General features: G+C 37.2%; 1 protein-coding gene across 10 annotated transcripts in view; it reads left to right on the top strand.

The window, feature by feature from the left end:
* The window catches only part of LOC131243355 (E3 SUMO-protein ligase SIZ1-like), a 119089-nt gene that overhangs the window by 21770 nt on the left and 83660 nt on the right, over positions 1–13659 (top strand). The gene's annotated exons all lie outside the window — the stretch shown is intronic.

The raw sequence follows: 13659 nt of genomic DNA, 5'->3' as shown, positions 1-13659 counted from the left end.
GATCAAAGGGAAGAGGGAAGTCAAAGATTTGAAGCAAGGGGGCCACGGATTGGGGCTGTCCGTACGGACATTGTTCACGCGGTCTTGTTTCCGTGGTACGGTTCATGGCTAGAGCTTGGGTTTAGTAGGGTGTAGGTTAGGTCTAGGTTGGTTTAGAATCATAAGAAAAAAAGAAGAAAGAGAAGAAGAAGATAAATAAACAGAGATGAGAGAGAGAGAGAGAGAGAGAGAGAGAGAGAGAGAGAGAGAGAGAGAGAGGATAATTAGGGGAATTGCTCCCCAAAATGGCTTCACACCAACGATCCTATCGCATGATGAAATGCTAAATCACATAGCAAAGGAGAGGAAACTCTTTTCATTCATGGTTCATAATAATCCAACCCTAAAGGGGGTCCAAACCAGTGTTCGAAATATCGGTATCGCACAATGTATCGCACCCTTGAGATACAGATACGTATCGGTTATCGCATGGGATATATCGTTTGTATCGCATAGTTTATCGCACTTTTTGGGAAACATGGGGAAACATTGGGAAAATGGTTGAATTTTTTAATGAAACTTTGGGGATTGTTAAAAAACCCCTTAATACACACTTTTAAATCATTACATCTCAAAAAAAATATACACATAATAAGTTTCCTTTGTATAGGGTCCTAAGTTATGCAATGTTTAACTGAACTAATGCAACTATATTTAAATTGGATGCATGATATTTATAAATATATCGTAGTCATGTATTAAAACACAACCAATTTATTGAAAAGATAAAGAATAACTGAAGAAGTAAATTTTGAGAAATATACTTATGATTAATGGGGACATGAAGTGACATCACTAAGTTCTGAAGGGCCCACCATGATGTATATGTGTTGTATCCACACCGTCCATCCATTTGAAGATATCATTTTAGGCTATGAGAAAAAGAATGAGTCAGATCCAAAGCTCGAGTGGACCCCACCACAGAAAACAGTAGAGAGAGTGACACCCACCATTAAAAATTTCTAGGGGCCACAAAAGTCTTTGATCAAGCTGAAAGTTGTTTTTTCCCTTTTTTCATGTTTGTCTTAACTTATAAATAGGTTGGATCTCAGATAAACATCACAGTGGACCCATGATCAGGGTTTCAACGGTGGGCGTCCCTCTCTCCACTGTTTTCTATGGTGGGATCCACTCCAAATTTGGATCTGACCCATTCTTTATCTCATGCTGCAAAATGATTTGGCCAAAGGGATGGACGGTGTAGATGCAACACATACATCATGGTGGGCCCCACAGAACTTGGTGACGTTACTTTAGTAGCCGGTCTGGCTACGCGTCCTGAGAATCCAAGGACGCGGATTTCCTGCGCAAGCCATTTACAGGAAGTTCCGGCACTGAAAACTTAAGTGGGGCCCAACGTGATGTTTGTGAGTAATCCACTCCGTTCATCCATTTTTTGAGATCATTTTAGAACAAAGAGCCAAAAATGAACAGGATCCAATTTTCAAATGGGCTGAAAACGTAAGGATTGAACATCCACAGTAGAAATATTCGTGTGCCCATAAAAGTTTTGAATCAGGTTAATATTTGTGATTTCAGTTCATCTCAGCTCCGTGGGCCCCACCGTAATGTATTTGTTTCATCCATTCCGTTCATCCATTTTTACGGATCATTTTAGTGCTTGATACAAAAAATTATAGGGATATGATCTCATGTGGACCACACCACAGGAAAACAATAATGATTGGATATCCACCATTAAAATCCTCCTAAGGCCCACTGTACTGTTTATTTGACATCCAATCTGTTGATTGGGTCATAAAGACCCAGATGAAGGGAAAAAATAAATATCTGGTTGGATGACAAACAAACATCACTGTGGGCCTTAAAAAGGTTTCAACGGTAGAAACTAACAGTTCCACTATTTCCTGTGGTATGGTCCACTTGAGTTGTGGATATGGTTCAATTTTGGACTGAACACCTAAAATGATCAGTAAAAATGGATGGACGGCATGGATAAACTACATGCAATCACGGTGGCCCAATAGAGTTTCTCGGGACGAGCGTACCATGTCGCCTGTCATTTACGGAAACGGATTGGCTACTCCACCAGCCAATGGCTGATGGTCAGTGCTCTGTGGGCCCACCATGATGTATGTGTTTCATCCATTCTGTCCATCTATTTTTATATATCATTTTATGATATTAAACAAAAAATTAGATATATTCCAATATCAACTGGGCGACATTACAGTTAACAGTGTGGAATGAACGTTGACCATTAAAAACTTTTTGGGGTCCATAAAAGTATTGGATCTAGCTGATATTTGTTTTTTCCCTTCATCTGGGTCTTTATGACCTAATCAACAGATTTGATGTCAAATAAACAGTACAGTGGGCCTTAGGAACATTTAAATGATGGATATCCAATCACTATTGTTTTCCTTTGGTGTGGTCCACTTGAGATTTATATCTCTCTAGTTTTTGGGATAAAGCCATAAAATAATCCTTAAAAATGTATGAACGGAATGGATGAAATACATACATTATTGTGGGGCCCACAGAGCACCGACCATCATCCGCGGGCTGGTGTCAGGGGAGTATCCAATCTGTTTCCATAATTGACGGCCCCAATGCCACGTGACCAACTTACGTGGGTCCCACTAAGACGTATTTTTTGTATCCACACCGTCTATACATTTGAAGAGATCATTTTATGGCATGAGCCAAAAAATGGGTCAGATCCAGAGCTCGAGTGGACCCCACCATAGAAAACAGTGGAAAGACCGACTCCTTTAAGGTGGGCCCTTAAAATTCTTAAATTTAGATATCAACCCCTTAAATTAGAAAGGAAACCGGATGGACGGCGTGGATAGACTACATACGTTAAAGGTTGGCCCAACTGAGTTTACTGAGTACGATAAGAGCGCACTCCGTAACCCACTGCATGATCGAAACCCCTTTTCACCCCATGCCGCGCCCTTCTTCTTTGTTTTCCCTCTCCTTCACGCACGCAGAGATTCCGACGATCGCGGTGGCGACGATTCTCGTTCCGGAGGAAGGGGTTCCTCAATATGGCCCGATTTTTCGCCGAAATCTCTGAGAAATCTCCACAGATATATTGTAATGGACCACCTCCGATCACCAATCTTCGCTGGTACTTTCCGATTTCTCTCTCTTTTTTTAAAATCTAATTCAAAATTTTTTTGTTCTCCACCTATGCGCATGGCGATATCGCACGATATATCGTGCGATATTTGAATTTTTGCATTTTTGGTATCTTCCAGGCGTTATCGCCCGGGTATCGTCTCGTTGGGGGCCGATAACGATAATATCGGCTGATAGTATCGATATTTCGAACACTAGTTCAAACCTTTTATAGCATCAGAAGAGACTTTTACAAAAAAACATCTCTCAGGGAAGAATTCTCATAAAAAAGCCCTTATCTCAAATAAAACATAAAATAATCCAAAAATAATAAAATAAATGACAACAACTACTCAAAACAAATAAATCTAAACTATCCTAAACTATTCGTGGCCAATGGGATGGTCCACGATCAAGATGGGTCACAATCAAGAATGGTCCAAAGGTCCATCGTGCGTGATCCAACGGGCCGATTGATGCGCCCATGCAAACCAATAGTTCAAACACTCCAAACAATTCATAATAATCCAACCCTAAAGGGGGGCAAACCTTTTATAGTCTTAGAAAGAGACTTTTATAAAAAACATCTCTTAGGAAAGAATTCGTATAAAAAAAACCCTTATCTCAAGTAAAACATAAAATAATAAAATAATAAAATAAATGGCAAAAACTACTCAAACAAATAAATCATGATCAAGAATGGTCCAAAGGTCTATCGTGCGCGATGCAACATGCCGATCGATGTGATCATGCAATCCAATGGTCCAAACGCTCCAATTAAGCAACCCACGCACATCTACCCAGTGTAAAGTCTTCAACGATTGCTAGGAATGCGACTTGGACCCCGTGGCCCCCGTGTGATGATCGTCTATCCATAAGTACTCAGATGTCCTCATCGATTCCCCTTAGCTGAGGAGATATCGCCTGTCGCAAAATAAAGCGATGGTGATGGTCGAGGAGATCTGGGTCTCATTGTTAAGGCTTTGTCTCCGTGATCCATATGCTGTCTGAACCAGGCCTGCCCTTCCTCTTGACGAGGTAGTCTTGATAACCTCCATTTCGTAACTTTTGTTATTGCCTCACTCGTTGTTATGTATCTTTTTTGGTGAGTTTAATGACATAATAATCTTCTTAAAAAAAGAAGAGAGAAGACCTTTGATCAACACTTGCTCTGGCAGTGACCCCATCCACCCCCATAATACATTGCAGTATTGGACACATCTTTGTCATGAAGATTGGTCCTTGCAAACTTAGGTCCCTAGGACCACCTTGCCAAGCCACATTTTACCACTATGGTAATACATATTCACGTCAACACCTCCTTCCAAATTGCCACCCTCTTCGATTGTGCTTAGGATCTAGCCTCGAGGTTTCTTCATCGCAATTAGATGATTGCCATTGGTTTTTGGAGCCTCTCTGCAACTCTGTCTAGAAAGAAACATGGTTTGGTTGCACCGTTCACATGGGATGAAAAATGAAGATCGTAGAAGTTTTTTGTTTTTGTTTTTTTTTTGTTTTTTGTTTTGTTTGTGTTCTAGCATCCCTATCACCAGCATTGGAGTCAACTTAGCAACCTTTTGTGATCCGTGAACCATGACCTTAGCTAATGCACCTCTGCTTGTCAATTCATTGACCTAGCATACTCTAGAATATCTCTTCAGCAATCACACAAAGCTTGACTGATCGTAACCTTTGATGATAAGTGGATTGAAATTGACGAATTGATGGAATGATTGGCCTGGAGAGACTGTGCTTTGATAATGATATAACGTAGTAGTAGTTGATACCAGTGTTTTAAATATCGACGATATTGGCCGATATATCCCACGATATATCTTGTCTCCCACTTGTGCGATACAAAACGCAGAAGTAGTGGGACATATCCCACATGTTTGATCTGGTGAGCTTTTTTTTTTTTTTTTCATATTTTCGTTCTTTTTTTTTTTTCCCTGTAAATTATGTTAAATCAGTGTGAAATTGTTACAAATCAATGATTTTTCATGAAAATCATGTTTTTCATGAAAAATCATGGATTGGGAGCTTCGATTTTGAGATTTGGAGGAAAATGACCAAGTTGTGGAAAATTGAAAAAAATAAAAAATTTTCCAATTTCTCGCAAATCAGTAGCAATCTGTATGTCCAAACATAAAATCAAACATGTACGTAACCTGATCTAGTGATTCTTCTTTTGCTTTTTAATGTATTGCTTGTGTTTCCACATGTCTACTTACATTTATGAATTATATGAGTAAATTTTGATTATATTTGCATCAATTTAGTTAGACAACGCATAGATTAGGACCCCATACAAAGAAAACCTATTACGTGCACTTGTTTTTTTTTTTTTTGTAATGTTTTGATTTGTAAGTGTGGTGTATTGATGTCTTTTTTAACAATCCCTGAAATTTCATTGAAAAATTCCAAAATTTCCAATGTTTCCCCTTGTTTCCAACAACAATGATACATTATACGATACAACTGATATATCCCATGCGTTAACCGATACGTATCTGTATCTCAAGGGTGCGATATGTAACACGATACCGATATTTCGAACACTGGTTGATACCAATGTTGTCATAATCGTTATCGTATCATAAATCATACAAGGGTCTGAATCGTATCGTAAATTGTAAGGTTTTTTTTTTCTTCATATTTTCATAAAACATGTCATAACAAAATATAAAAATTGTTTATAAATAAAATTAAAATAAAAAACCACATCAATCATCCATTTTGTCATGAATATGCAAAAAACAAAAAAATGTATCATGTATATATCATCATGTCATAATCAAGTTCAAACAATAATCCCTTTTCTCATACCATGTACATGTAAGTTTTCTATATAATTCAAAAAAATAACATTTTCCCCATCTCCATTTACTCGTATAATGCACCATTCACTTGTTTCTATAATTCAAAAAGCAAATAAAAAGTCCAAACAAAATCTATTCTTCCTCGGCTGCGCCCTCATCATCATCCTCATTACCAATGAGGTCAATATTATCAACATCAGCTTCACCTTCAAAATTTGATATCAAAATAAACTCATCTTCCTCCTCTACTTCTACCACTTTCACTTCTGCTTTTCCCATTGCCTTGCTTCGAAGAACAAGTTTTTTAAGACTTACAAAATAGTGGTTGTAAAATTCATTATAATAGAAGCTATTAAATTATTAATTAATAATTATAAGACTACACTACAGGATTAAACAATAAGAATACGAGTCATACCACGCCGCCCATCCGGTTTTGATGTGGATTTGCCTACACCTTGCACATCCTCCAAGCCTTCATCAAAGCATTCATGTTTGTCCATCCAGGTGTTATCTATAGGAAGTGCGAGATCCTCTTTCTACGTGATCTATTCATCATCAGATTCCATATCTGATAAACATATAGGATTAAGCCCTTGGTCCTCTCTCTTTGCATGATAGACTTCGAGTTGGAGATTATATTTTACAAAGATGAGCGCATTCAATCTTTGTTGCTCAACTCTATTCCTCTTCTTTGAATGTATTCGCAAGTCCATGAATGTAACAGTATAAGGCTAGTGGTCACTAGTGAATTCATAAGTTGATTAATTAATTCAATAATGTCTCATCTACTCAAAAGTGCCCCAATTGCCCTCACAACTAGTTGCACTACATGTCAAAGTCAACATACGAATAGCCAAGCTTTTGCAATTTTGGACACTTGTCTCCATAACTCTCCCACCATAGACCTAAAACACAACCATATATAATTTATATAAGTAATAGCCACACAAACAAACTCAAAGAAGCAAAATTATTGTCAGTAAAATTACCTGGTTGCTTTATTGTTCAGGTTAAATTTTCTGCCTCTCTTCCAAATAAACCATAGTTCTTTTTGATCTTGTCAATTTGCTCATCAATGATGACCCTTTGCCTTGAATCAGGGACCATTCTTTCAACACAGTCATATAGGCCGGTTTTAATTTTTAAATCCAGCTGAAAATTGTTATCATATTGAAATCTTGGATTTAAGAAATAAGCTGCCGCATGCAAGGGCCTATCCAATTGAAGATTCCACTGTTGGTATATTATTTCCCATATAGCCGAATATCATTTCTTCGCATCTCCCATGTTTTTTGCTATGGCCTCTTTCGCCCGATCCATCGCTTCATAAATATATCGCATGGCCGGCCTTTCATCTGAATCAACTAGCTGTAGCACCTTGACAAATGGGAGAGTGGTCTTTAGGCAAAACTTAATAGATGACAACAAATCTACATCGGCCAAAACTATGTCTTGAACATGCTTTCCCTTTGTGGTCTTGGAGAAGCTGATACCTTCCCATTCTTTGGAGGTAAACATCGACCTCAGGCCAATTCTATTCTCATGAATGCTTTTTAAAGGTAACACGTAGTAAACTGTGTTACGACCGGTTGAGTCAACTCCCCTTTTGCGTGCTTCCTCATCAAATTCAATACCCAACAATGTTTGTAAATATAGACCGTTATGGCACTTGCTTTTGCCACGGTCTCTGAATGAACTTGCAGCTTTCCAATGTTTGCAAGCATTAGGTCTATGCAATGGGTCACACATGGAGACCAAAACAATGTCTTCCTCTTCTCCATTAACAATTGTCCCGCCTTCACATAGGCGGATGCACTATCTATAAATACTTGCACAACATTCTCTTCACCCACTTCATCAATCACCGACTCAAGTAACCCTAACAAATTGTCCGCATTTTTTGAAATATCAGACGTATCAACAGATCTTAAAAATACCGTACCACTTGGACTATTAACCAAAAAATTTGTAATCGACGATTCACTCCATTGGTCCACCCATCCGACATCATTGTGCATCCGGTCTTCCCTTATTCCTTCTTATACGCATCAATAGATTTCTCTATTGACTCAACCTCCTTCTTCAATAATTCATTCCTCACTTCACGATACGACGAAAGCTTCAATCTTGGCCCAAATGCAGGAATCGCTTCCATCATTGGTGTGAAGAACGGGCTCTTAATGCAGTAACCACTTCCATCGTTGTTTTTTTTTTTTTTTTTTGTCAACTCTTTCCCATAAAATCATCCATTGTTCTCTTTCTGTTTCCACCACTCATTTCATCGACATCATCAATTGTAAGAACCTTTCCAACATCATATGCCATCTTTTCTTATTGCTTCTTCTCGCTAACATTATCATCTAATAACTTCTTGAATTTTTTTGCTACCTCATCACCTACTTGAGGACATGCCGCAACATTTTTCTTTGTTCGGGCTAGGTGATGTTTCATTCGAAACACACCTCTCCAATATGCCTTCCCAAAAAAATTGCATCTTAGGTGGAGATTATTGTTCTCATCCATCTTTGAACAATACTTCCACATAAGATCATTGTCCTTCGTCTTCGATGTCTTTCCCATCTTCAATGCTCAAAACGAACCAACATGGCAAGTTGGCAACACACAAGTGAGAAGTCAAGCCTATATACATATTAAGAAAAAAAAACTATTTAGGCAGCCCTACACAAACATTAAGATTACAAATTGATTAAAAATGTGAGAAAACTAGTTTACATTTAAAATAAATAAGAAAACTCTTGAAAATAAAAAACTATTTAGGCCCACATAAACTCAAAATCTCACTCTCTCTCCAAAGAAAGAAAAGAAGTGATATTATAATGTATGTGGGGGCATAAATTGCTTTTAAACAAAAAAAGCCCTAAAAAAGAATTACGAAAAACCGTGAAAAAAGAAAAAATCGAAATATTTTATTTTTTGAAAAACCCATATTTTTACCAATATATGAAAGAAATAAAATAGAAGGTAATAACTGAATATTTTACATGTATTCTTACCTATTTCAACGTAGAAATTGAATGCAATAAGCGGCGTTCAATTCCGTTGAGCGACGAAAGAGATATCTTGATTTCTTTCTCTAGGTTTCCTATGGCCTGCAGGCTCCAAAAGTCCCCAAAATCTCTCTAAAGTTGCAAAATATATGTTTTTTTTTAATTTTAAAAAAATTTATTTTATATATATATATATATATATATATATATATATATATATATATATATATATATATATATATATATAAGGTTAACTAAGGGACCTACACAGATTTTTTTGACCGGGCACTACTGGTTTCGAATTGTACGATTCGATATGAATCGTAATCGTACGATTCAGATAGGAATCGTACGATTCATCTGGAATTGCAATTCGTATGTATGATTCATATTGTACGACTATACAATACGAATCATATCGCAAATCGTGTGATAATGACAACATTGGTTGATACTACTATTTAATTCAATCTATATTGAATGTCCCCTTGGAAGTTAGAATTATACTAAAAGCTTTTGAATAAACTTAACTATACTATTCAGCAACTGAACTTAAGAGACTTCTACGGTTCAATGAATAGTTTCATCGATATGACTCTTGTAAAAGGGGTTTATGAAATACAACCAGTATAGTCTATTTCAATTCGTCTTCATCAATCCCTCTTGAAGATTCCAAATTATTGGATACAAAACTGAAACTAATAACAAATTCCTCAAGTCCTTTGTAATGGTTCCCTCCATTTGATCAATAGTGAGAGCCAATACCTCCACGTGCCTCTATTGTTCATCCTAGAGCGTCAACGAAGAACTTCCTATTGATGCATCAATTGATCCTTGAATGACAGAGACATGGCTAGGGAAGTTAGGGGATGGTCACTTGGCGAACCAGAACAAATGCACCCATCCCTGCTCATCAACCTCTAGCTGCCGGGCTCTTCTCGGCCTTGACGGATGCATGGAACTGGAACTCCTAACAATCTCGACTGCTGTTTTTAACTTCACTCGCTAGAGACCAAGAACCTTAGATCTATTGGTTTTAAGTTTTGCTTCTATGTAGGATGGTATTCCCTTGTCCTGGGTTGATTTTGTAGTACTTTTTCACTAGACACTTGAGTCAATCATTCCTTTCTCTGCTGATCATTCACCTCTTTGGAAACAATTGTTTGTTCTTCTCCTACCTTTCCATGGAAACCAATAGGATTCTTCCTCCATCCCTTTTCTGGTGGAACCGTTTCACCATCTTATCAACTTCATCTTTTTAATAAAGCTTCATGAAGGCAAAATTTTGCGATCTCCCAATATGCCATTTGGTATATCAACATCTGTCACCTTCACATCTTTCCCAAACATCATCAATAACCAGTTGGGATCCAACCCACTGTTAAGGTTCATCGCTTACAGGGAATTTTTTTTTGGCAGATTATACTTGCATTCTAGAAGCCTTTCTAGATTTCTCTATCTTTAATTAATGTCCTTCTTCTTTATCACCATCAATCTTCTTTGCAGAATCAAGCATTTATATTGTCGTCTTTTTTCATTGATGATTTGGAAAACATATTTCAATCTCTTCTACATTTCTGAAATCCTTTATCATGCTTCTTTCCTCTCATTAACTTTCCAAATTTCCTCCCGCTTTACTTGTAAGGGACTATTTGGGATCTAGAAAAATAGAAGTAAAGAAAGTTACTTTTTTCTTGGAAACTTTTTTCCCCTCTTTCCCCTTTTAAATGTTTGGGAGTTATTTTCTTGGAATCTACGTTTACCAATGAATGATGAACCATGCAAACTGTTCGTAAATGACCATTTGTATCGGATGGCCAGGATGGTACTAATCCACCATTCCCCTTGCCAAGTGGGCCCCGCCATGTAAGCTTTAGGAAGGGATGGTTTATATTTGTTATATTAGAAAAGGTTTGATCATTGATCTGGACTGTCCGAAAGTGAGACTAGCCTTTGATGGCCCATCCTTATAAAAAAATTACTTAAATGGAATGGTCCTAACCATTTGACTAATGGCCTGAAGAATAGGCATATTGATTATACTATAAAAGCACAAACAATTGATCTGGACCATCCATCACTTGTTGTTCACTTTTGATGGCCATCTCTCTCAAAAGTTACTTTGATCCGATGATCCTAATCATTTGATCAATGGCTTGGAGAATTGACAATCCATCTTGCTTATGCTAAATGTGCAGTCATTAATCAGGACTGTCCATCTTGTGACGCCCATCTGTGACAGCACATCACTTCAAAAATCACTTTGATTGAATGAGGCTAGCCATATGATCAAATTCATTGGAGAATTGACAACTCATATTGATTATACTAGAAAAGGTTTGATTATTGGTCTGGATCATGCATCATATGCAGCTTATCTTTAATGGTCTGTCCCTTTAAGAAACCACTTCGATCAGATTTTCCTAACCAGTTATTCAAAGGTTTAGAGAATCGATGATTCATATTTATCATACCAGAAAGGTCTAGAGCATTGATCTAGATTGTTAATCATGTGCAGTCTACATTTGATGGCCCTTTATAAAATCACTTTGATTGAATGATCCTAACATCTGATTATTTGGAGAACGGATGGTCCATATTGATTATACTAGATAAGGTTTAATCATTGATGTGGCCCATCCATAACGAGGATCCACCTTCGATGGTCCAATCCTCTCAAAAATCACGTTGACCAGATTATCTTAACCATACGATCAATGGCTTGGAGAATGGACAATTCATATTGATTATGCTAGAAAAGGTCTGACCCTCGATTTGGACCATCTATTCGATGTGGTCACCTTTGATGGCCCATCCCTCTCAAAAATCATTTTGATTGGATGATCATGACTATACGATCAATGGCTTAGAGAATAGATGGTTCATATTGATTAATATAAAGAGTACCATCATTGTTCTAGATCGCCCATCATGTGCAACACACCTTTGATGGCCCATCCCTTTCAGAAATCACTTTGATGGATTGATCCTTACCATTTGATCAATGCCTAGGTGAACGGATGGTCCATATTAATTGCATTAGAGGGGGAGAGGAAAAAGATGTAGATGAAAGTTTTCTTAGAAAGTAAAAAATCAGCGAGAGAGGGGGGAGGTGAGAAAATTTTGGAGGGGATTATCAATGAACCTGTTTGATTTATGGGAAGGAAGGAAACATTTTCCCATGATAGAATGAAAATGGGTTTCTCATTAGTCAAAACCACAGTTGCCGCCCTCTATCTTCAATCCCCTCACAGGTGCCACCCTCTATCTTCAATCCCCTCACATTTGCCACACGAGCCACTATCTTTGCTTGCAACCCATGTTTGCCAGCCACGTCTTACATTTTTTTTTTTTTTTTTGCAATATCAATAGTATCAACCAACAATATCGAGGTGGATTGACACAAAACAGCCCAGAAATCACAAGATTCCCTGGCAATGCATGATGTTTCACATTATATTCATCGTATTTGTGAAATATCGATACAATGCGATATATTGAAAATATTGCCATTACATTTTTCCTTGTCTCGACAATAACAGTTGATAGTATTGTTTGTACATTCTAACCGACACCCCCTTATGTACTTTTGGAAAAGAAATCCTAGAAAACCCTTTAAAATAGCATTTTCTCTCAAATCATTTGCTTCTAATCCATTCAGATGCTATTTCTACCAATGCTCTTCAATTTGTTTGATAAACAAGTGGGTATGGGTGTGGAAATCGAGAACAGAGGTGTTTGGGCTGGAATTGCAACAGTGAGCATTTTCGATTGTAGTCAAATTTTTTTTTTTTTTTTTTGTAAATCTGTTGGAATTAGTACAATAAAGATGAAATCCATGATTTTGCATGTTTTGCATGCTCAGTTATGGATTTCAACTTTTGATTTGCAAGTTTGGGGAAAATTGGAGAAAATCCAAAATTTCCTCAATTTTACCCATTTAACTTGCAATTAGTGTGGAAAAATTATATTAGAGTGGTTGGAGGCTGATCTACGATTGACGGAAGTTTTTGGAATTTTGATAAAGAAAGATTTTTAATTAAAGATATTAAAAAATAAAAAAATGTTATTATTATTTTTTAAATTCCAGATTGATCATCAGTTATTTAGCCTTAATATTCAAGAATTTTCTTGTGTTTTCATACATTTCTCCTTAGATTCGTAAGTGATATGAATTGATTTGAATATAGTTGCATCACTTCTGCAGACAACGCATAGTTTAGGATCCTATATGAAGGAAACTTATTATGTGCATTTATTTTTTGTGATCTTTTGATTTCTAAGTGTGTAATGATGTCTTTTTTTAACATCCCTTGAAGTTTCATTAAAAAATTTGAGCAATTTCCCTGTGTTTCCAAAAAACAGAAATACATATTCCCATGTGATACTTGATATGTTTTTGTATCCCACGGGTGCGATACATCCATCGAATACCGAAACTAAAAACGTTAGTGCCACTTGCCCCACCACCATCTTTGCCTATGCTCCACATGTGCAAAGCATCTCACATGTGACAATGTGCCATCTTCCATCTTTCAATCTCTCCATGTGGCAAGTGTCATTGTTAGCCTTATGTTCCCCATGTGTGCTGCATGTGCGACCATCCGGCTTCAAGTGCCCCACATTTGCCACATATGCCATTGTTCATCTTCAAGCGTCCTACATGTGCTATGTGTCAATCTAGCTCATTAGTAAGGCAGTAA

Source organism: Magnolia sinica, chromosome 4 (assembly GCF_029962835.1).
Source record: "Magnolia sinica isolate HGM2019 chromosome 4, MsV1, whole genome shotgun sequence".
Lineage (NCBI taxonomy): Eukaryota > Viridiplantae > Streptophyta > Magnoliopsida > Magnoliales > Magnoliaceae > Magnolia > Magnolia sinica.
Note: the sequence above shows the minus strand (reverse complement) of the source record. Positions and strands in the feature narration are given on the sequence as shown.